The sequence below is a fragment of the Mus caroli genome, chromosome X, assembly GCF_900094665.2.
Source record: "Mus caroli chromosome X, CAROLI_EIJ_v1.1, whole genome shotgun sequence".
In the NCBI taxonomy this organism is placed as follows: Eukaryota; Metazoa; Chordata; class Mammalia; order Rodentia; family Muridae; genus Mus; species Mus caroli.
The window spans coordinates 6,614,047-6,636,460 of NC_034589.1; the positions used below are offsets into that span (position 1 = coordinate 6,614,047).

General features: G+C 42.1%; 1 long non-coding RNA gene across 1 annotated transcript in view; it reads left to right on the forward strand.

The window, feature by feature from the left end:
* LOC110286724 overlaps window positions 1-22,414 on the forward strand; it is a 59,269-nt gene that overhangs the window by 6,102 nt on the left and 30,753 nt on the right. The window contains exon 2 of the long non-coding RNA XR_002377160.1: window positions 942-1,048. This is a non-coding gene — a long non-coding RNA (uncharacterized LOC110286724). The remainder of the gene's footprint in view (window positions 1-941; window positions 1,049-22,414) is intronic.

Below are 22,414 nucleotides of genomic sequence, written 5' to 3' on the forward strand. Positions count from 1 at the left end.
TTTTTTCTTTGTTACTTTGTTTCACTGTTGTTAAGACCTAAAACTCATTAAGTCAACGAGGCTGCCTCCAGCTTACAGAGATCTTCCTGTCTCAGCCTTCTGAGTGTTGAGACTGAAGGTGTGTGCTACCACACTCAGCAAATTCACAAGTTTGTAAAACCAGCACTGGTAGGGAAAGTTGAAAGATTCTCTTTTGACCTTTATCATGTGTGTGCCTGCCCTTCCCACCTCTAGCATGAATCGGTCCAAACTGTAAAGATGAACTAGAAACTGGAATCAAAGCCTGGGACTTCCTTTCTGATTTTATTTAGCTGCCCCCAACTGTTCTTATAAATGTGTCTGTCCATTCTATATCTGTTCTGAGCATCAGCAAAACTTAAAAAATAAAAAATAAAAAAAAAACATAACTATTACAGCAAAAAAATCTTGCTAATATTTTTCCACTTGAAAAATGTTGACTTTTCTTTCCAATAATGGTGATACTTGTCTATAACTGCAGCTAAATATTTTTGAAGATACCTCATCTTAGTCTGGGCATGGAGCTCAGTTTGTGCCTAACATGCACAAAACCCATCTTCAATCCCTATCCGTTGGGCATGGTAGTAGATACCTGTAATCTCAATACTTGGGAAATGGAGATGGGAGGATGCAAAGTTGTAAGTCATCTTCAAGTATCTGTATGTTTAAAGCTAGACTGAACCTTGTCTCAGGAAAATAAAATAAGACCTTGTCTCAAGAAATTAAGGCACGATGGTACATACACACATTTAATCCCAGAACAGGTAGCTCTCTGCAAGTTAGAGACCACCCTGCTCTAAATACAGTTCCAGACCAACCAGGCTTACATAGTAAGACCTTATCTCAGTTTAAAAACAAAAAGAAAAGAGATTACATTTTGCTCAACTCTTCACTGCCCAAATCACGTGTGCTCTTATTCACAGGCCCAAGGAGACTCTTCAGCACCGCCTCTGAAGCAGTGCCATTGGTAGCATCTCCTCTGCTCTCTGAGAACCAGTTGGCAACCTCTGGAAGCATTTTTCATTGTCAGGTATGGGGGTGTGGTAGAAGCAAGTGGCACTGGGAAGCTCCTATAGTGCACAGGACAGTCCTCCTACAACAGAGATGTTTTGGTCAGTGGTGCTGAGGACAAGAAACCTCTTCACAATTGAAAAGCAGACACTTCGTCCTCTGGGGGAAAATTATAGGAAGACATCTTGCTAGATATAATGAGAAGGTCATTGCCTGGTGCTGTTACCTAACAGATTAATATTCCAGGTTGTTGCTCCTTAGACCCAGGTATCTCAAAGGTTACATGATGTCCATAGAGCACAGGATGACTGGGTCCCAGCCTGATGTGGCCAGATTTCATCTACTCACAACAGGAGACATTTCTCCATTTTGCCAGGTGAGGATTAAATTGTTGAGATCTTCAAAACTGTAGCCAGGCAATCAATGGTACATTCCTTTAAGCCCAGCACTGGGGAGGAAGAAGCAATCAGATCTTTGTAAGTTCTAAGATAGCTTGGTCTACCTAGTGAATTCTAGGCCAGCCAGGGCTGCACAGTGAGACACTGTAAAACAACTATGATAATATGTATGGCCATAGTTTTAATATTGTGCTTTGCAGCTTTAGTTGCTTCTTAGGTCTAACAATACGCCTGACTGCCGTTTGTGATTTGTCTCAAATGTAGAGAAGCAACTTAGCCCAGTGCTGTTGGAATGCACTTTTAATCCTAGCACTTAAAAGACAAAGGCAGGTATATCTGTGAGTTGGAGGCCAGCCTGGTCTATACAGTGAGTTCCAGAACAGCCAGGGCTACACAGAGAAACCCTGTCTCGGGACAGGGTATTTACCATCTATCCAACTTCCTTAAGTATAGGCATTTATGATAGGCCAGCCAGCTTACCAATTAGCTTCCTGGGTGATTGTACTTATCAACAAGTACTCTATAGGGAATAAGGACTTCTTAGAAAACTAGGTTGTCCAGGTGGTGCACGCCTTTAATCCCAGCACTTGGAAAGCAGAGGCAAGTGGATTTCTGAGTTCGAGGCCAGCCTGGTCTACAAAGTGAGTGCCAGGACAGCCAGGCTACAACAGAGAAACGCTGTCTCCAAAAAAAAAAAAAAAAAAAACTTTAAAAACCCCCCCCCCCCCCCCCCCCCCCCCCCGGCCAAAAATAGATTAGAGAAGAAGACAGCCTGTTTGAGTTTAGTTTAGATTCACTTGACTCCATCTCAGAGTTCACTACAAAGCTTACTCTGTAACAAACATGTTACATTTGTCTATGTTGCAGTGTTCAAATGTGTTATCTTAACTCACAAATGCTACTGTTCAGTCAGTTACATAAATTAACAGTTTCTCTTACAAGGAAAAGAACACAAAAGCTTGACTCCAGGCCAGCTGTCTGCATGGCCTTCCATTGACTGGATTTCAGTAGGACAGTTCTGGATTTCGCAAAATAATGGTCTGGGGGATAAATTACATGGCTCTTGGCCAAAAGGGACTAAGAGAGTAAATCAGCTCAGAGTGAGACAGTACAAATTTGACCAGCCATTCATTAAGCTGGACTGATACACAGATAAAGCCAACTGATTAGTAACAGAAAATGACCTCTCTCCCAAGGGATCACTACAGCTAAAAAGAGCCAGCACCTTTGGGTGACTGCTGCTCCCAGGCTGAGTGAAAACTTGTTTTTCTAAAGTGCCTGTTGAAATGATACCTGTCCGTGTAAAGCCTATGGGAGCAGCTCCGAAGAAACTGCTCGGCAGCTAAGAGCTCTTGGCTGCTCTTACAGAAGACTGAAGTGTAGTCCACAGCACCCACAGTTGTGAGGGGGCTCACAACTGTCTGTCACTTCAGTTCCAGGGCATACAACAACCTCTTCTGGCCTCCATAGCTCACACATGGTATACAGAATGCAGACAGCATGATGGGAAGGAAATAATGCCTTAGGCTGCCAGATGAAGGGAAGGAAAGGATGACTGTGAAATTTAGGAGAATGTTGGGAAGCCAGTAACGTTGAAATGAGTCACTTTTGTGCTAGGCTCAAAGCAAGGCTGAGGACAAAGGGCTCAGGTCAGGTCTGCACTGCCCAGTGCAGCTGTGGGATTCCCTGAGCTCTACAAGGAATATATGTGAACTCTTGAGTCTGGCACTCCCAATTAAAACCACCATGCCCAAGCTCTTGGTTTTCTACAGGTTTTAAAGAAGATGGAATGAATCAAAAGAGAAACTCCAAATTCCAAACTAAATAAAGTTTAGAGAGAAGCATATTCCAGAAGAAAATAGAAATTATAACCTGAGTTTTATAGTTGCTTTGGTGGGGGTTGGGATTTGAGATGGTTCTCACTCTGTGGTCCAGGTGGAACTGAACTTTTAATTGTGTGACCCAGGCTGGTCTTGCATTTGTATTACTTCTGCTTCTGCTCTCCAAGTCCTGAGATTACACATATAAACCCCATACTTGTCTTGTAAACTTGAAATTTGTTTTGCTATTTATGAAGGCTAAATAAATTATTTCCTCTGAATATTGTCAAAAGATTTTTTGTTTGTTTGTTTGTTTTTTGAGACAGGGTTTCTCTGTATAGCCCTGGCTGTCCTAGAACTCACTTTGTAGACCAGGCTGGCCTTGAACTAAGAAACCCGCCTGCCTCTGCCTCCTGAGTGCTGGGGATTAAAGGCGTGCNGGGGGGGGGGGGGGGGCTCCAAATATTGTTTCCTTTGTTTTGGTGGTTTTAGTTTCACTTTTGGTTTGGTTTGCGTTTTATTTTGTTTGTTTTGAGATAGGTTTTCCTATAGCTCAGGCTGGGCTCAAACTCCATATGTTGAGTAGAGTGCATGACCTTCAAGTCTATGTGATCATTCTCCTACTTCCCAGTCCAGGCCTGCACCAGCATACCAAGTTGTTTCTTTTTCTGAATTGCTGTGGATGGGATCCAGGGCTTTGTAGTTGCTAGGCAAGCACTCCACCACCTGAGCTACATCCCCAGCAATTCCAGGCCTTAATTCTTCCCAATCACAATGAAATGAGGCTGTCTTGGTGCACAGATGAGGAAGTAGTTCAGGCGAGAAGCACCTGCTCAATCTCCTGCTTTTGTCATGGTCCCCTGGAGATTAGCCCAGCTGAAAGGCTGTGCTATCCTGCCTTCCACCGGATCACAAAGTAGTTAGGATCTAGCCATGCCACTGCAAACTTTGCTTTCATGGGAGAGCATGAGGACAGGGTCCCATTGCTAATGTCAAGTGCTACCAGACACAGATAAACAAGGTGTTTTGTGATACTACAGTTCCTGGATCTAGGAAACAAAACATTTTAAGTGCTGCACACACACAACCTTACTCTTTACACCTGCTAGGAACTGAAATATGCCTTTCTTAGGTACCTAGGTTATTGCTGTCTCCAAGGCCGCATAGGCTTTTTATCCTAAGCCAGTATAGTGGTTTAAATAGATATGGCTCCATAGATTCATGTGTTTGAATACTTGGCCATAGGAAGTGGCACTGTTTGAGACCTTGTTTGAGGAAGTGTGACACTGTGAGGATTGCCTTTGAGGTCTCCTGTGCTCAAGTGTGGCACACAGTCTCCTTTTGGGGCCTGTGGATCAAGATGTAGAACTCTCAGCTCCTTCTCCAGCACCATGTCTGCTTGCATGCTGCCATGTTTCCCACCATGATGATAACAGACTAAACCTCTGAAACTGTAAGCCAGCCCCAATTAAATGTTTGCCTTTATAGAGTTGCCTTGGTCATGGTGTCTGTTCACAGCAGTAAAACCCTAAGACAGTAGCAACCAATGTCTTCCTTTACCCAATATCCTGCATCTCCACTCAGATGGCCTTGAACTCATAATGATCCCCCTGCCTCAGCCTCCAGGGATTACACAGAGAGAGAGGCAGTTGGATCTTTGAGTTTTAGGCCAGCCTGGTGTACAGATCGAGTTCCAGAACAGCCAAAGCTACATAGAGAAACTCTGTCTCAGAAAACCACAATTAAACAAACAAATCAATAGAAAGACATACTAGGTTAGGTAAATATAAATACTAGTTTGATTTGCTTCAGCCTTTTCATCTTTGAACTCAAAACTATTGTAAGGATTCTTTGTGCTGGAGGTTTAGTGGGGAGGGGCTAGGAGAAAACTGTGGGATGCTAGCCAATCAAAGAAGTTTAGTCTTCCTAGGTCATTTGTATGTAAATTAAATCGCTTGAATACTTGTCAGAGAATCTGGACGGACCTTCAGGTGAAAGGAAATGTGTTCCTAATTACACATGCATTGCTACAGTAGTTGTCAACAAAGTTGCTTCCTTTCTTCTGTAACTTTGTCAATGAACAGCAATGCTATAATACTCTAAGATAGAAATCAAGAAGGGCTGGAGGCAAGAGAGATGACTCAATAGTTAGAAAGAGGGCTTGCTGCTTTTCTAAAGGACAAGAGTTCAATTCCCAGCATGTGTGCGTGTAGTGGCTCACAGCTGCCTGTAACTTCAGCTCTAGGGCATCCAATGCACTTTTTTTGGCACATGCGGGCAGGGGTGGGGGTGGGAGGAAGCAGCAACAAAGGAAAGTCACATTTTTTAAAGGGAAAAAAGCCCGGAAGCTTGCCAGTGCCCCACTGTTGTGACATGTTGTGTTCCTACTCCCCAGTACCTTTTCCGTCCTTGTGAATAAATTGTGTTTTACCCCAGGAGAGAATTCCACTTGCTTCGCTTCGGCTGGTGCCGACCAGAGTTGCTCTGTCACATCATCAAGGCCTAGAGACAATGACTAGCTTCTTCCTGATTTTTTTCTTTGTTACTTTGTTTCACTGTTGTTAAGACCTAAAACTCATTAAGTCAACGAGGCTGCCTCCAGCTTACAGAGATCTTCCTGTCTCAGCCTTCTGAGTGTTGAGACTGAAGGTGTGTGCTACCACACTCAGCAAATTCACAAGTTTGTAAAACCAGCACTGGTAGGGAAAGTTGAAAGATTCTCTTTTGACCTTTATCATGTGTGTGCCTGCCCTTCCCACCTCTAGCATGAATCGGTCCAAACTGTAAAGATGAACTAGAAACTGGAATCAAAGCCTGGGACTTCCTTTCTGATTTTATTTAGCTGCCCCCAACTGTTCTTATAAATGTGTCTGTCCATTCTATATCTGTTCTGAGCATCAGCAAAACTTAAAAAATAAAAAATAAAAAAAAAACATAACTATTACAGCAAAAAAATCTTGCTAATATTTTTCCACTTGAAAAATGTTGACTTTTCTTTCCAATAATGGTGATACTTGTCTATAACTGCAGCTAAATATTTTTGAAGATACCTCATCTTAGTCTGGGCATGGAGCTCAGTTTGTGCCTAACATGCACAAAACCCATCTTCAATCCCTATCCGTTGGGCATGGTAGTAGATACCTGTAATCTCAATACTTGGGAAATGGAGATGGGAGGATGCAAAGTTGTAAGTCATCTTCAAGTATCTGTATGTTTAAAGCTAGACTGAACCTTGTCTCAGGAAAATAAAATAAGACCTTGTCTCAAGAAATTAAGGCACGATGGTACATACACACATTTAATCCCAGAACAGGTAGCTCTCTGCAAGTTAGAGACCACCCTGCTCTAAATACAGTTCCAGACCAACCAGGCTTACATAGTAAGACCTTATCTCAGTTTAAAAACAAAAAGAAAAGAGATTACATTTTGCTCAACTCTTCACTGCCCAAATCACGTGTGCTCTTATTCACAGGCCCAAGGAGACTCTTCAGCACCGCCTCTGAAGCAGTGCCATTGGTAGCATCTCCTCTGCTCTCTGAGAACCAGTTGGCAACCTCTGGAAGCATTTTTCATTGTCAGGTATGGGGGTGTGGTAGAAGCAAGTGGCACTGGGAAGCTCCTATAGTGCACAGGACAGTCCTCCTACAACAGAGATGTTTTGGTCAGTGGTGCTGAGGACAAGAAACCTCTTCACAATTGAAAAGCAGACACTTCGTCCTCTGGGGGAAAATTATAGGAAGACATCTTGCTAGATATAATGAGAAGGTCATTGCCTGGTGCTGTTACCTAACAGATTAATATTCCAGGTTGTTGCTCCTTAGACCCAGGTATCTCAAAGGTTACATGATGTCCATAGAGCACAGGATGACTGGGTCCCAGCCTGATGTGGCCAGATTTCATCTACTCACAACAGGAGACATTTCTCCATTTTGCCAGGTGAGGATTAAATTGTTGAGATCTTCAAAACTGTAGCCAGGCAATCAATGGTACATTCCTTTAAGCCCAGCACTGGGGAGGAAGAAGCAATCAGATCTTTGTAAGTTCTAAGATAGCTTGGTCTACCTAGTGAATTCTAGGCCAGCCAGGGCTGCACAGTGAGACACTGTAAAACAACTATGATAATATGTATGGCCATAGTTTTAATATTGTGCTTTGCAGCTTTAGTTGCTTCTTAGGTCTAACAATACGCCTGACTGCCGTTTGTGATTTGTCTCAAATGTAGAGAAGCAACTTAGCCCAGTGCTGTTGGAATGCACTTTTAATCCTAGCACTTAAAAGACAAAGGCAGGTATATCTGTGAGTTGGAGGCCAGCCTGGTCTATACAGTGAGTTCCAGAACAGCCAGGGCTACACAGAGAAACCCTGTCTCGGGACAGGGTATTTACCATCTATCCAACTTCCTTAAGTATAGGCATTTATGATAGGCCAGCCAGCTTACCAATTAGCTTCCTGGGTGATTGTACTTATCAACAAGTACTCTATAGGGAATAAGGACTTCTTAGAAAACTAGGTTGTCCAGGTGGTGCACGCCTTTAATCCCAGCACTTGGAAAGCAGAGGCAAGTGGATTTCTGAGTTCGAGGCCAGCCTGGTCTACAAAGTGAGTGCCAGGACAGCCAGGCTACAACAGAGAAACGCTGTCTCCAAAAAAAAAAAAAAAAAAAACTTTAAAAACCCCCCCCCCCCCCCCCCCCCCCCCCCGGCCAAAAATAGATTAGAGAAGAAGACAGCCTGTTTGAGTTTAGTTTAGATTCACTTGACTCCATCTCAGAGTTCACTACAAAGCTTACTCTGTAACAAACATGTTACATTTGTCTATGTTGCAGTGTTCAAATGTGTTATCTTAACTCACAAATGCTACTGTTCAGTCAGTTACATAAATTAACAGTTTCTCTTACAAGGAAAAGAACACAAAAGCTTGACTCCAGGCCAGCTGTCTGCATGGCCTTCCATTGACTGGATTTCAGTAGGACAGTTCTGGATTTCGCAAAATAATGGTCTGGGGGATAAATTACATGGCTCTTGGCCAAAAGGGACTAAGAGAGTAAATCAGCTCAGAGTGAGACAGTACAAATTTGACCAGCCATTCATTAAGCTGGACTGATACACAGATAAAGCCAACTGATTAGTAACAGAAAATGACCTCTCTCCCAAGGGATCACTACAGCTAAAAAGAGCCAGCACCTTTGGGTGACTGCTGCTCCCAGGCTGAGTGAAAACTTGTTTTTCTAAAGTGCCTGTTGAAATGATACCTGTCCGTGTAAAGCCTATGGGAGCAGCTCCGAAGAAACTGCTCGGCAGCTAAGAGCTCTTGGCTGCTCTTACAGAAGACTGAAGTGTAGTCCACAGCACCCACAGTTGTGAGGGGGCTCACAACTGTCTGTCACTTCAGTTCCAGGGCATACAACAACCTCTTCTGGCCTCCATAGCTCACACATGGTATACAGAATGCAGACAGCATGATGGGAAGGAAATAATGCCTTAGGCTGCCAGATGAAGGGAAGGAAAGGATGACTGTGAAATTTAGGAGAATGTTGGGAAGCCAGTAACGTTGAAATGAGTCACTTTTGTGCTAGGCTCAAAGCAAGGCTGAGGACAAAGGGCTCAGGTCAGGTCTGCACTGCCCAGTGCAGCTGTGGGATTCCCTGAGCTCTACAAGGAATATATGTGAACTCTTGAGTCTGGCACTCCCAATTAAAACCACCATGCCCAAGCTCTTGGTTTTCTACAGGTTTTAAAGAAGATGGAATGAATCAAAAGAGAAACTCCAAATTCCAAACTAAATAAAGTTTAGAGAGAAGCATATTCCAGAAGAAAATAGAAATTATAACCTGAGTTTTATAGTTGCTTTGGTGGGGGTTGGGATTTGAGATGGTTCTCACTCTGTGGTCCAGGTGGAACTGAACTTTTAATTGTGTGACCCAGGCTGGTCTTGCATTTGTATTACTTCTGCTTCTGCTCTCCAAGTCCTGAGATTACACATATAAACCCCATACTTGTCTTGTAAACTTGAAATTTGTTTTGCTATTTATGAAGGCTAAATAAATTATTTCCTCTGAATATTGTCAAAAGATTTTTTGTTTGTTTGTTTGTTTTTTGAGACAGGGTTTCTCTGTATAGCCCTGGCTGTCCTAGAACTCACTTTGTAGACCAGGCTGGCCTTGAACTAAGAAATCCGCCTGCCTCTGCCTCCTGAGTGCTGGGGATTAAAGGCGTGCTCCCGGCTGTCAAAAGATTATTAAAGGTGTGTGCTACTGAGATGTCTAAGTACAAGAGAATGAAACTGTACCTTGAATCCTGACATTGGTTTCAACCTTTAATTAGCCCTTAGAATCTCCACCTAACTGCAGAAAAGTTAGACAAAATTGCCTTATATTTGGCAAAAGGTGCCAGTCTGTCCTGCTGAATGTGTGTAAAAGCCAGTTAGTGGCTCTTTTTGGATGTTGCATTCCATAATCTGACACTGTGGGTCATGATGTAAGGTCACAGCATTAAATCTTTACGAGAGAGCATGTTTACAGATAGAACAAACAATAAATAGAGTGAAGAGACTATTCACATCCTGTTTTGATGAGTCACGGAACTGAACTTTAGCCCATCTGTCCCTGGTATGTAGTTGGAACAGCTCATTTATAGACTTGCCCAGTCCTAGGCTGACCTCAGCCAAATACCAGATTGTGTCTTAGTCTGTAACACTGTGGGCTCTGACTTCAGAAAAGCAAAAATAAGTGAAGCCCAGCCTGAAGAAAACACCACTTTATTTTTTAATGAATTTTTTTGAGACACAGACTTGTAAAGTCAGGCTGGCCTTGAATTTGCTGTGTAGCTGGTGATGATCTTTAACTGGTCCTCCTGCTATTGTCTCTGGAATGCTGAGGTTGCAGACATGCGTGACCAGGACCAGCTTTTTTCATTCGAAAGAATCCAAATATCCCTCATTGTGTCAGTTAGGAGGAATTTGGGTCCCAAGTCTAGAAAGTATGGCTGCCAGTGCACAGGACTTTGCTTTTCTTAGATACCAAGGTGTCTGAAGCCCTGGGCTATTGGGAATTTGCTTCAGCATCTCTCCTGTATCCGAGTCCTCTGCTCCATAAACTTATGATCACAAGATAAAAAGAAATAGTAGCAGGAGATTTATCTTTTAATTTATAGAACAACTTTCCCAGAAGTTTTCCAACAGGTTTCTGCTGGTTGTTTCCAGTCAGCAGAAAACACTCAAGGGAGGCTGGGAAATGAGGGCCAAGTATCAGTGAAAACAGGAACAAAACTTGGCTTAGCCTACAAGTACATGAGTGTGCGTGGTACTGTTTGGTTAATCAGGTCTATTCAGTAGGACAAGGGGCAGCAAAATAAAAGAAATTGTTGCAGGGGACCTACCAGAAATGACCCTTCAAGACACAGTTTATAGCCAATTGAAAGTCTATTCCACCGGGGCCTAGCAAACACATAAGTGGATGCTCACAGTCAGCTATTGGATGGATCACAGAGCCCCCAATGGAGGAGCTAGAGAAAATACCCAAGGAGCTAAAAGGATCTGCAACCCTATAGGTGGAACAACATTATGAACTAACCAGTACCCCAGAGCTCTTGGCTCTAGCTGCATATGTATCAAAAGATGGCCTAGTCGGCCATCACTGGAAAGAGAGGCCCATTGGACTTGCAAACTTTATATGCCCCAATACAGGGGAACGCCAGGGCCAAAACGTGGGAGTGGGTGAGTAGGGGGGTGGGGGGGAGGCTATGGGGGACTTTTGGGATAGCATTGGAAATGTAAATGAGGAAAATACCTAATTTAATAAATAAATAAATAAATAAATAAATAAAATTAGGAAAAAAGAAAAAGAAAGAAAGTCTATTCCAGCCAGCTGGGACTACACTCAGATTTTTAGGGACCCAAGTGTAGCCCTGAGCATATATACTAAGGGCCTTTTAAACACCAAAAAGAAAAAGAAAAAAAAAAAAGAAACAGAAACAGAAAAGAAGGGCTGGGGATATAGCACAGTGGTAGATCACTTGCCTAGCATGCTTGAGGTCCTGGGTTCGATCCCAGCACTGCAAAACAAGAAATGAGAAGAGAAGAGAAAGGAAAACCACATATTGTTCTCTCTCTCAACAGCTGGAGGGGGAGGTTTATACATGCAAGCAATTTAACAGAAGCTATAAGCCAAGATGAAATGTTAACTAGAGGGGAAGGTTTATACAAACAGGCATTTTAACAAAAGCTATGATAAACTGTTAGCTGGAGGAGAAGGTTTGCATCTTGAGTTTTGGTTTCTAGAATAGGGTTGGATAATTTATGGTGCAATTCTACATCATAGAGTTCAAATTCTAGTTAAACCTGAAATGACCCCAGCAAGAATACAAGATGGAGGAACTGTCTTGCCCTGTCACAAAATCAAACCCATTCTGTTGTGGGAACTTCAAGATCCTGGTTCTGTTTACTTTTCCAAACTATAAATCACACAGGCCATTGCAACTCTGTTTACTAATATATCCTTTAATACCCTCTTTTTTTTATTTTTTGTTTTGTTTGTTTTTTGGTTTTTTTCAAGACAGGGTTTCTCTGTATAGCCCTGGCTGTCCTGGAACTCACTTTGTAGACCAGGCTGGCCTCAAACTCAGAAATCCGCCTGCATATGCCTCTGCCTCTTTAATACCCTCTTGATTGGACCAAATTAAGTCCCCACTTTTCTTGCATTTGTTCATGGCTAGCTTAGCTGTACTAAACACGCCCTACCCTGCTGTCTCGTCTTTAATTTAGTGTGCAAATATGCCATGGTATGCATATGATGCCAGAGGACAGCTTTGGGGAGTCATTTGTCTCCTTCCATCATGTGTTTTGAGGGATCATACCAGGTCATCGGGCTCCTTTATCTGCTAAGCCATCTCAGCAGCCTTTTGTTGTTCATTGCAACTGTGCTTAAACAATATCTCTTCAAGGAGATATTCCCTAGTATCCGCAAATGGGTTTGATCTGTGACCTCCAAGGCACATTACTGTCTAAAGTGGCAGCAGCTTGAGGACTTTACATAGGCTCTCTGGTCTTCAGAACGCTTTCTTAAGGTGTTTTGTGTGAGATTATGTCATGTGCATGGTGTATTGCACTTTTGTATGTGCAGGTGCTCATGTGTGTGCATGCCCAGTAGTATAGCTATTGTCCTCATTGTGAGGCTGCTGAGACAAAAATCTTAGAAAGGTTCCATTGTTCAAGATCACACAGCTGATGACAAGGAAGCTCTGCCCGATGCCAAACTCTATTCACTCAACACTGTGCTTGTGAGTGGGTGAATTAAGGGTGGAACAGTACCTTTCCTCTTACTAGCCTCTCCTCTCCTACTTTATTCAGCCTTTGCCTTGGAATTCTCAAAATGCTTATGAATAAACAAATAGTCTAGCCTCACCTAGGAGACGAGCTTCTGGGCATGTCTGAGGGATGTCTAGATTTAGTTCCTTGAGGCGGGAAGATCCTCCTTGCATGGGTGCGGCACTGCTGCATGGGGTGGGGTCCCTCCCGTGTGAATCAAAAGAGGAGAGAAGCTTAGCACCACTCTGCTTCCCCGCTGCAGCTGCAGCTGCAGCATGACCTGCTGTCATGCCTTTCCCACCAAGACAGACTGTGCCTCAACTGTGAGCCAAAAGTAACCGACCCTTCCTATGACTCTTTTATTTCTGCTTCTAAGTGAGATTCAAATATCCTCGCTTGGGCCTTCCTTCTTGTTTAGCTTCTTTGGGTCTGTGGTATGTTGTGTGTGTATCCTGTATTTTATGGCTAATACCCACTTATAAGTGAGTACATACCATGCATGTCCTTCCGGCTCTGGGTTACCTCACTCAGGATGAGATTCTCAAGTTCCATCCATTTCCCTGCAAAACTCATGTCTGAATAGTATTCCATTGTATAAGTGTACCACATTTTCTTTATCCATTCTTCAGTTGAGAGACATCTAGGTTGTTTCCAGTTTCTGGCTATTACAAATAAAGCTGCTTTGAACATAGTTGAATAAGTAGCTTTGTGGGGTGTTGGAGCATCTTTTGGGTATATGCCCAGAAATGGTATAGCTGAGTCTTGAAGTAGAACTAACTATTCCCAGTTTTCTGAGAAACTAACAAATTGATTTCCAAAGTGGTTGTACAAGTTTATACTCCAACCAGAAATGAAGAAGTGTTCTCCTTACTCCACATCATTGCTAGCATGTGCTATCTCTTGAATTCTTGATCTTAGGCATTCTAAACCTCAAAGTTGTTTTGATTTGCATTTCCTTGATGACTAAGGACTTTGAGCATTTTTTAAGTGCTTCTCAGCCATTTAAGATTCCTCTGTTGAGAATTCTCTGTTTAGCTCAGTACCCCATTTTTTAAATTGAGTTATTTGTGTTGTTGATGTCTGTCTTAATTAGGCTTTTACTGCTGTGAACAGACACCATGACCAAGGCAACTCTTATAAGGACATTTATTTGGAGCTGGCTTAAAGGTTCAGTCCATTATCATTGAGGTGGGAGCATGGCAGCATTCAGGCAAGCATGGTTCAGGAGGCGCTGAGAGTTCTACATCTTCATCTGAAATCACAAAATCTTCTAAATCTTCACTAGGAGAAGATTGGCTTCCAAGCAGCTGGAACAAGGGTCTTGAAGCCCATACCCACACTTCCTTCAACAAAGCCATACCTCCTAATAGTGCCACCTCATGGACCAAGCATACTTAGACCACCACAGTGTCTAACTTCTTAAGTTCTTTGTAAATTTTGGATTTTAGCCCTCTGCAGATGTAAAGTTGGTGAAGATCCTTTCCCAATCTGTAGGCTGATAATTTGTACTACTGACAGTGTTCTTTGCCTTACAGAGCTTTGCAGTTTCATGAGGTCCTATTTATCAATTGTTGATTTTAGAACCATTGGTGTTCTCTTCAAAAAATTGTCTCCTGTACCAATACATTCAAGGGTATTTCTCACTTTCTCTTCTGTAACATTTAGTGTACTGAGTTTTATGTTGAGGTGCTTGGTCTACTTGGACTTGAGTTTTGTGCAGGATGATGAATATACATCTATTTGCATTCTTCTACATGCAGGCATCCAGTTAGACCAGCATCATTTGTTGAAGATGCTTTCTCTTTTTTTCAAGTGTATGCTTTTGGCTTCTTTAGTTAAAAAAAAATCAAGTGTCCATAGGTATGTGAGTTCATTTCTGGGTCTTCAATTCTATTCCATTGATCTACCTGCCTGTCTCTGTAACAATACCATGCAGGTTTTTTTTGTTTGTTTGGTTGGTTGGTTTTGGTTTTGGTTTTTTGAGACAGGGTTTCTCTGTGTAGCCCTGGCTGTCCTGGAACTCACTTTGTAGACCAGGCTAGCCTCAAACTCAGAAATCCACCTGCCTCTGCCTTCCAAGTGCTGGGATTAAAGGCGTGCACCACCACTGCCCAGCTACCATGCAGTTTTTATCACTATTGTTCTGTAATGCAGCTTGAGGTCAGGGATGGTGATTCCTCGAAAAGTTCTTTTATTGTTCAGAATTGTTTTTCCTATCTTGGGGTTTTTGTTTTTCCATAAGAGGTTGAAAATCTCTATAAAGAATTGAGTTGGAATTTTGGTGGTGATTGCATTGAATCTGTAGATTGCTTTTGGCAAGATGGCCATGTTTACTATATTACTCCTGCCAATCCATGATCATGGGAGATCTTTCCATCTTCTGAGATCTTCTTTGATTTCTTTCTTCAAAGACTTGAAGTTCTTATCATACAGATCTTTCACTTCCTTAGTTAGAGTCACGCCAAGGTATTTTATATTTTTTTGTGGCTTTTGTAAAGGGTGTTTCCCTAATTTCATTCTCAGCCATTTGTTTATCATTTGTATAAAGGAGGGCTACTAATTTCTTTGAGTTAATTTGGTATCCAGCCACTTTTCTGAAGGTTTTTATCAGCTGTAGGAGTTCTCTGGGAGAACTTTTGGGGTCACTTATGTATACTGTCATCCACAAGTATTGATACCTGACTTCTTCTTTTCCAGTTTGGATCCCCCTGATCTCCTTTTGTTGTCTAATTGCTGTAGCTAGAACTTCAAGTACTATATTGAATGGATAAGGAGAGAGTGGGCAGCCTTGTCTTGTTCCTGATTTTAATGGAATTGCTTCAAATTTCTCTCCATTTAGTTTGATGTTGGCTATTGGCTTGCTGTATATTGCTTTGATTGTATTTAGGTATGTGCCCTGTATCCCTGATTCTTTACTACTAGTAACATAAAGGAGTGTTAGATTTTTGTCATAGGCTTTTTCAGCATCTGAGAGGAGCATGTGATTTTTTTTTCTTTTGAGTTTGTTTATATGGTGGATTATGCTAATTGTTTTTTATATATTGAATCATCCCTGCACCCCTGGCATGAAGCCTACTTGATCATGATAGATGATAGTTTTGATATATTCCTGGATTCAGTTTGCGAGTATTTTATTGAGTATTTTTGCATCAATGTTCATATGAGAAATTGGTCTGAAGTTCTCTTTCTTTGTTTTTCTATCGTCTTATTTATTTACACTTCAAATATTATCTGCGTTACCAGTCCCCCCTCCATTAGACTCCAACTCCGTCCACCTCCCCTTTGCCTCTAAGAGGTGCTCTCCTACCCACTCCCCCCCCCCCAGCATCCCACTTCTCTGGGGCATCAAGCCTACAAAGAACCTAGCACATTCCTCCCACTGAGGCCAGACAACGCAGTCCTCTGCTACATATGTAGTGAGTGCTACATGCAAGCCCATGTATGCTCTTTGGTTAGTGGCTTAGTCCCTAAGAGATTTGAGGGATCCAGGTTAGTTGACACTGTTGGTTTTCCTATGGGGTTGCCATGCCCTTCAGCTCCTTCAATCCTTCCCCTAACTCTTCCATAGGTATCCCCGGGCTCAGTCCCGTGGTTGGCTGTAAGCATATGCATCTGTCTCAGTCAGCTGCTAGTAGAGTCTCTCACAGGACAACCATGCCAGGCTCCTATCTACAAGCACAACATGGTATCAACAATAGTGCTGGGGTTTGATGCCTATGCATGGAATGGATCCCAAGTTGAGGTGATCTCTGGATGGCCTTTCCTTGAGTCTCTGCTCCATTTTTGTCCCTGCATTTCCTTTAGACAGGAACAATTCTGGGTCAGATTTTTTGAGATGGGTGAGTGGCCCCATCTCTCAACTGGGGGGCATGCCTATCTACTGGAGGTGGTCTCTTCAGGTTCCATTTCCCCACTGTTGGGTAGTTTGACTAAGGTCATCCCCTTGGGTCTTAGGAGTCTTTGTTTGTTTTAGGCATCTGGGTAACTGTGACCTCATAGAATAAGTTTGGCAGTGTGTTCCTTATGTTTCTATTTTGTGGAATACTTTGTGAAATAGTTTGAGTGCTATTAGCTCTTCTTTGGAAAATCTCTTAGAATTTTCACTAAAACCATGTGACCCTGGACTTTCTTTTGGTTGGGAGACTTTTAACAACTGCTTCTATTTTCTTAGGGGTTTTGGGACTCTTTAGATAGTTCACCTGATCTTGACTTAACTTTGGTAAATGGTATCTGTCTAGAAAATCAGCCATTTCATTAAGATTTTCCAATTTTGTGGAATACAGGCCTTTGAAGTAAGACTTAATGATTCTTTGAATTTCCTCAGTGTATGTTGTTATGTCTCCCTTTTCATTTCTGGTTTTGTTTATTTGGATATTGTCTTTTGGTTAGTTAGGCTAAGGTTTTTCTATCTTACTGATTTTTCTCAAAGAACCTGCTCTTGGTTTCATTCATTGTTTTCTTTGTTTCTGATTGATTTGGCCCTGATTTTGATTATTTCCTGTCTTCTACTCCTCTTTGGTGTGCTTGCTTCCTTATTTTTTTAATTCTTTTTTTTTTTTTTTTTTTTTTTTTTTTTTTTTTTTTTTTTTTTTTTTTTTTTTTTAGATCTATCTATTTATTGTATTTGAGCGCACGGCACTGTTGCTGTCCTCAGACACACCTGAAGAGGGCACCGGATCCTATTACAGATGGTTGTGAGTCACCATGTAGTTTCTGAGAATTGAACTCAGGGCCTCTGGAAAAGCAATCAGTAACCTCTGAGCTATCTCTCCAGCCCATGCCTTTTTTTTTTTTTTTTTCTCTAGAGCTTCCAGGTGTACTTTTAAATTGCTGGTAAGAGAACTCTCTTTGTGGAAGCATTTAGTGCTGTGAACACTTCTCTTAGTGCTGCTTTCATTGTGTCCCATAGATTTGGGTTGAATACTAGAAAAGTCTTTAATTTCTTTATTTCTTCCCTGACCCAGAGATCATTGAGAGAGTTGTTCAATTTCCATGAGTATGTATGCTTTCTGGTATTTCTTGTGTCTTTGAAGTCCAGCTTTATTTATTTACTTATTTATTTTTTGGGTTTTGGTTTTGTTTTGTTTTGATTTTTTTTTCAAGGCAGGGTTTCTCTGTATAGCCCTGCTATCCTGGAGCTCACTATGTAGACCAGGCTGGCCTCGAACTCAAAAATCCACCTGCCTCTGCCTCCCAAGTACTGGGATTAAAGGCATGCACCACTACGCCCTGCTGAAGTCCAGCTTTAATGCTCTGATAAAACACAAGGAGTTATTCAGTTTTCCTGTATCTGTTGAGGCTTGCTTTGTGACTGACTATGTAGTCAATTTTGGAGAAGGATCCAAGAGGCTCTGAGAAGAAGGTAGATTCTTTTGTGTTTGGGTGAAATATTCCGTAGATGTATTTGATTCATAATATCTGTTAATGTCATTATGTCTGTGTTTAGGTTTGTCTGGATGACGTGTCCATTGGTGAGAGTAGGGTGTTGAAGTCTCCCACTATTAATGTCTGGGCTTTGATGTGCAATTTAAGCTTTAGTTTTGTTTCTTTTACAAATGTGGGTACTCTTGTATATGGAGCCTAGGTGCTTAGAACTGAGATATCATCTTGTTAGATTTTTTTCCTTTGATGAGTATGAAGTATCTTTTCCTGTCTCTTTCGACTAATTTTGGTTGAAAGTCTATTTTATTAGATATTAGAATGGCTACTCAAGCTTGCTTCTTGGGTCTGTTTTCTTGAAAAACTTTTTTCTAGTCCTTTACTCTGGGGGGTAATATCTATTTTTATGGCTGAGGTGTGTTTTTTATATGCAGCAGAATAATGGATCCTGTTTTCGCATGCTTTCTGTTAGCTTGTGTCTTTGTTAGTGAGGAATTGAGTCCATTGATGTTGAAAGATATTAATGACCAGTGTTTGGCCAGGGAATAGCACTATGGTGGTATAGTATTGTTGGAGTAGGTGGCATCACTGTAGAGGTAAGCTTTAAGCCCCTCATTCTAGTTGCCTGGAAGCCAGTCTTTTAGCAGCCTTCAGATGAAGATGTAGAACTCTCATCTCCTGCACCATGCCTGCCTGGATGCTGCCATACTCCTACCTTGATGATACTGAACTAAACCTCTGAACCTGTAAGCCAGCCCCAATTAAATGTTGTCCTTTATAAGATTTGCCTTGGTCATGATGTCTCTTCACAGCTGTAAAACCCTAACTTATACAACCAGTGATTTTTTTCCTGTTATTTTGATGTTGGTGGTGTGTGTGTGTGTCTGTGTGTGTGTGAGTGTGAGTGCGTGTGCACACACACACAGACACACATACCCATACATGTGCAAGCATACTTTCCTTGTTCTTGCTAATGTGGAATTACTTATTTCCTGTGTTGTCTTGGATGTAGTTATTCTCCTTGGGTTGGAGTTTTCCTTCTAGTATTTTTTGTAAGGCTGGATTTGTGGATAGATATTGCTTTAATTTGAATTTGTCTTGAAATGTCTTGTTTTTCCATGTATGGTGATTGAGAGTTTTGTTGGGTATAGTAGTATAGGTTGGCACTTGTGGGTTTTTTTTGTTTGTTTGTTTTTTGTTTTTTTTGTTTTTTTCGAGACAGGGTTTCTCTGTATGTATAGCCCTGGCTGTCCTGGAACTCACTTTGTAGACCAGGCTGGCCTTGAACTCAGAAATCCGCCTGCCTCTGCCTCCCAAGTGCTGGGATTAAAGGCGTGCGCCACCACGCCCGGCTGGTTTTTTTTTTTTTTTTTTTTTTTTTTTTTTAGAGGCTACAAGATACCTGTCCAGGACCTTCTATCTCTGTTGAGAAGTCAGGTATAATTCTGATAGGTCTGCCTTTGTATGTTACTTGGCCTTTTTCCCTTGCCACTTTTAATATTCTTTGTTCTGTAGATTTTGTATTTGATTATTATGTGGTGGGAGGATATTCTTTTCTATTCCAGTCTAATTGGTGTTCTATAATGCTTCATGTATATTTATAGGCATCTCTTTCTTTACCTTGACAAAGTTTTCTTATATGGTTTGTTGAATATTTTCTGGGCTGTGGAGCTAGGACTCTTCACCTTTTTCTATTCCTATTATTCATAGTTAGGTCTTCTCATGGTATTCCAGTTTTCCTGGATGATTTGTGTTAGGAATTTTTTAACTTTAACATTTTCTTTGGCTGAAGTATCAATTCCTGCTATTGTATCTTCTATGCCTGCGATTCTCTCTCCCATCTCCTGTATTCTCTTGGTGATGCTTGGGTCTGTTGTTCCTGTTCTCTTCCCTAGGATTCCAGCTCCAGGGTCTCCTCAGTTTATGTTTCCTTTATTGCTTCTATTTCCACTTTCAGGTCTTGCACAGTTTTATTCATTTCCGTCACCTGTTTAATTGTCTTTTCCTGTATGTCTTTAAGGAATTCATTTGTTTCCTCTTTAAAGACCTCTGTCTGTTTGATTGTATTTTCCTGTGTTTCTTTAGAGGATGTATCCATTTCCTCTTTAAAGACCTCTATCTTTACAAGATTGGATTTACAGTCATTTTCTTGTGCTTCTGTTATGTTAAGATATCCAGAGCTAGCTGTAGTGGGGTAGCTGTGTTCTGAAGGTGTCATATTTCCCTGGCTTTTGACGATTGTGTTCTTTCAAGAGCTAAAGGCAGACTGGATGGCTTTGTCTTGTAGTAGGTATTGGGAGGCAGTGGTTGATCTGGATGGTCCTGGTGTGGCAGGCCTCTGGTGAGTATCCTTGGGCTGTAAGGTTCCGAAACTGCAGGTCTATATGGTTCCGGTTCCACGGGTTTGTATGGTTCAGGAGCTGTAGATCCAATGAAGGTGGGCAGATAGTTATTGGGAAAATGACAATCCCTTTGCTCTAGCAGGCTGCTCAGAGCAGTTTGGCGAGCCCAGAGGACTATGTGAGTAGGGAAGGTGGGAGGAGGGGAGAGAGGCTTTCAGGTCTGATGAAGGAGAGGTGGCAGAAGAATGGAAGTCCCCCTGGGATAGCAGCTTGCTCAGGGCAGCTCTGCTTGCTCCTGAGGACTACGTGAGCAGGGAAGATGGGTGTGGGAAGGCAAGCTTTCCTGTATGGCTCAGAGTCACTGGCCTGATGAAGGTGGCAGGAGAATGAAGGTCCCCCTGGGATAGCAGCTTGCTCAGGGCAGCTTCATTTGGCCCAGAGGGCTCAGCAAGCAGAGTCACAGGTCTGATGAAGGTGGGGGTAACGGTGGCAGGAGAATGTTATATGCTGTTATTTTTTTTTAATTATGTTATCATTATTGTTGGGCAGCAGGGGCATGCCTGTAGAGATGAGGTCAAAGGACAACTTTTAGGAATTGGTTCTTTCCTCCTTCCTGTGTATGGGATGTAGGGCTGGAACTCAGGTTACCAGGTTTATGCAGAAAGCATCAGTATCCATTGAGCCATCGAACAGGACCCAAGATACTGTTATTTTGTCTGTGAATTTTTGTTCCATAGAGGGAAGTCAGTGTTTTAGCAATGAGAGATTCAAAGTATGTTTCTGTTAGCTGAATTAATCTGCAGAATAGATATTTCAGTGCCAAAATAGAAGGGTTATTTTTTTCCTGGCTTCTTCAACTCACTAACTAGCCAAGGATGACCTTGTAATTGTGGTCCTCCTGACTACCTTTTAAGTGGCTGGACCTTTTACAGGCATGTACCACCATGCCCAGTCCATGCAGTGCTAGGAACAGAGAACCTAGAGCTTCATGCATGCGAGGCAAGCACTGAACCAACTGAGGCATATCCCCAGCTTCAAAATGTAAGTTGTTTTACATCCATATTACATATGTAATGATGCCACATAAAAGTGGGGCCTCCTTTAAAAGCAGACATTGTTTTATATATAAAGGTTTAGGGTAATCTTCCCTAAGAAGTCAGTATTGAAAATCTCTAAAACTTCCCATTATAATATATACTGCCATACCACTTGCTCATCCCAAGCTGTAAGTCCATATTAGAAGTTCACCCAGCCAGTTAACTCCCACTCCAGAACAGGTTATGCCATTTATCAGTTTGTGGCCTCACAGTTCCTAGTTGCCCCACCCCACCCCATTTCTTGGGCCTGATTTGTAATATTGGCATTGTAAGCAGTTACTAGGTCTCACAATGGCAAGCTTGGTCAGGTGAGGGTGCTGGAAACAGTACAAAACCCGACAACATCAGGAACTTGTCTTTCTAGTTTAACTTGTTTCCTTTTCCTGACATCTATAGTCCAAGTGGTGTGTAGAAGATCTAGAACCCACCATTCAGCAGTTGCCAGCATCTCGGCAGTTAACATCCTTGTTAGCAATCACGATATTTGGTGGCAGCAGCTCATCGCCAACAGCTCACTAGCACCATGGCAAGCAGCTCCCTTGTCTCTATCCTTGCCCAGCTTTACATTGCTGCTTTCCCACTGTCTAGCCAACTACAAACTATGTTGTCAAACAATGTGAATGTTAGCCTGAATGGGTGGGGTAGGACAGTGCCCATGTGTTGGCCTACCTTGGATCCATCCCTTCAACTCTAGACATAGCTGCTTCTTGCAATGCTATTCTTCCATTCTCTCTTTTTTTTAAATTAGTTTTTTTTTGTTTGTTTGTTTTTTGGTTTTTTTTTGGTTTTTTCGAGAGAGGGTTTCTCTGTGTAGCCCTGGCTGTCCTGGAACTCACTTTGTAGACCAGGCTGGCCTCGAACTCAGAAATCCTCCTGCCTCTGCCTGAGTGCTGGAATTAAAGGCGTGTGCCTTTAATTCCACGCCCGGCTTAATTAGGTATTTTCTTCATTTACATTTCCAGTGCTATCCCAAAAGTTCCACATACCCTCCCCCCTTCCCCTACCCACTCACTCCCACTTCTTGGCCCTGGCGTTCCCCTGTACTG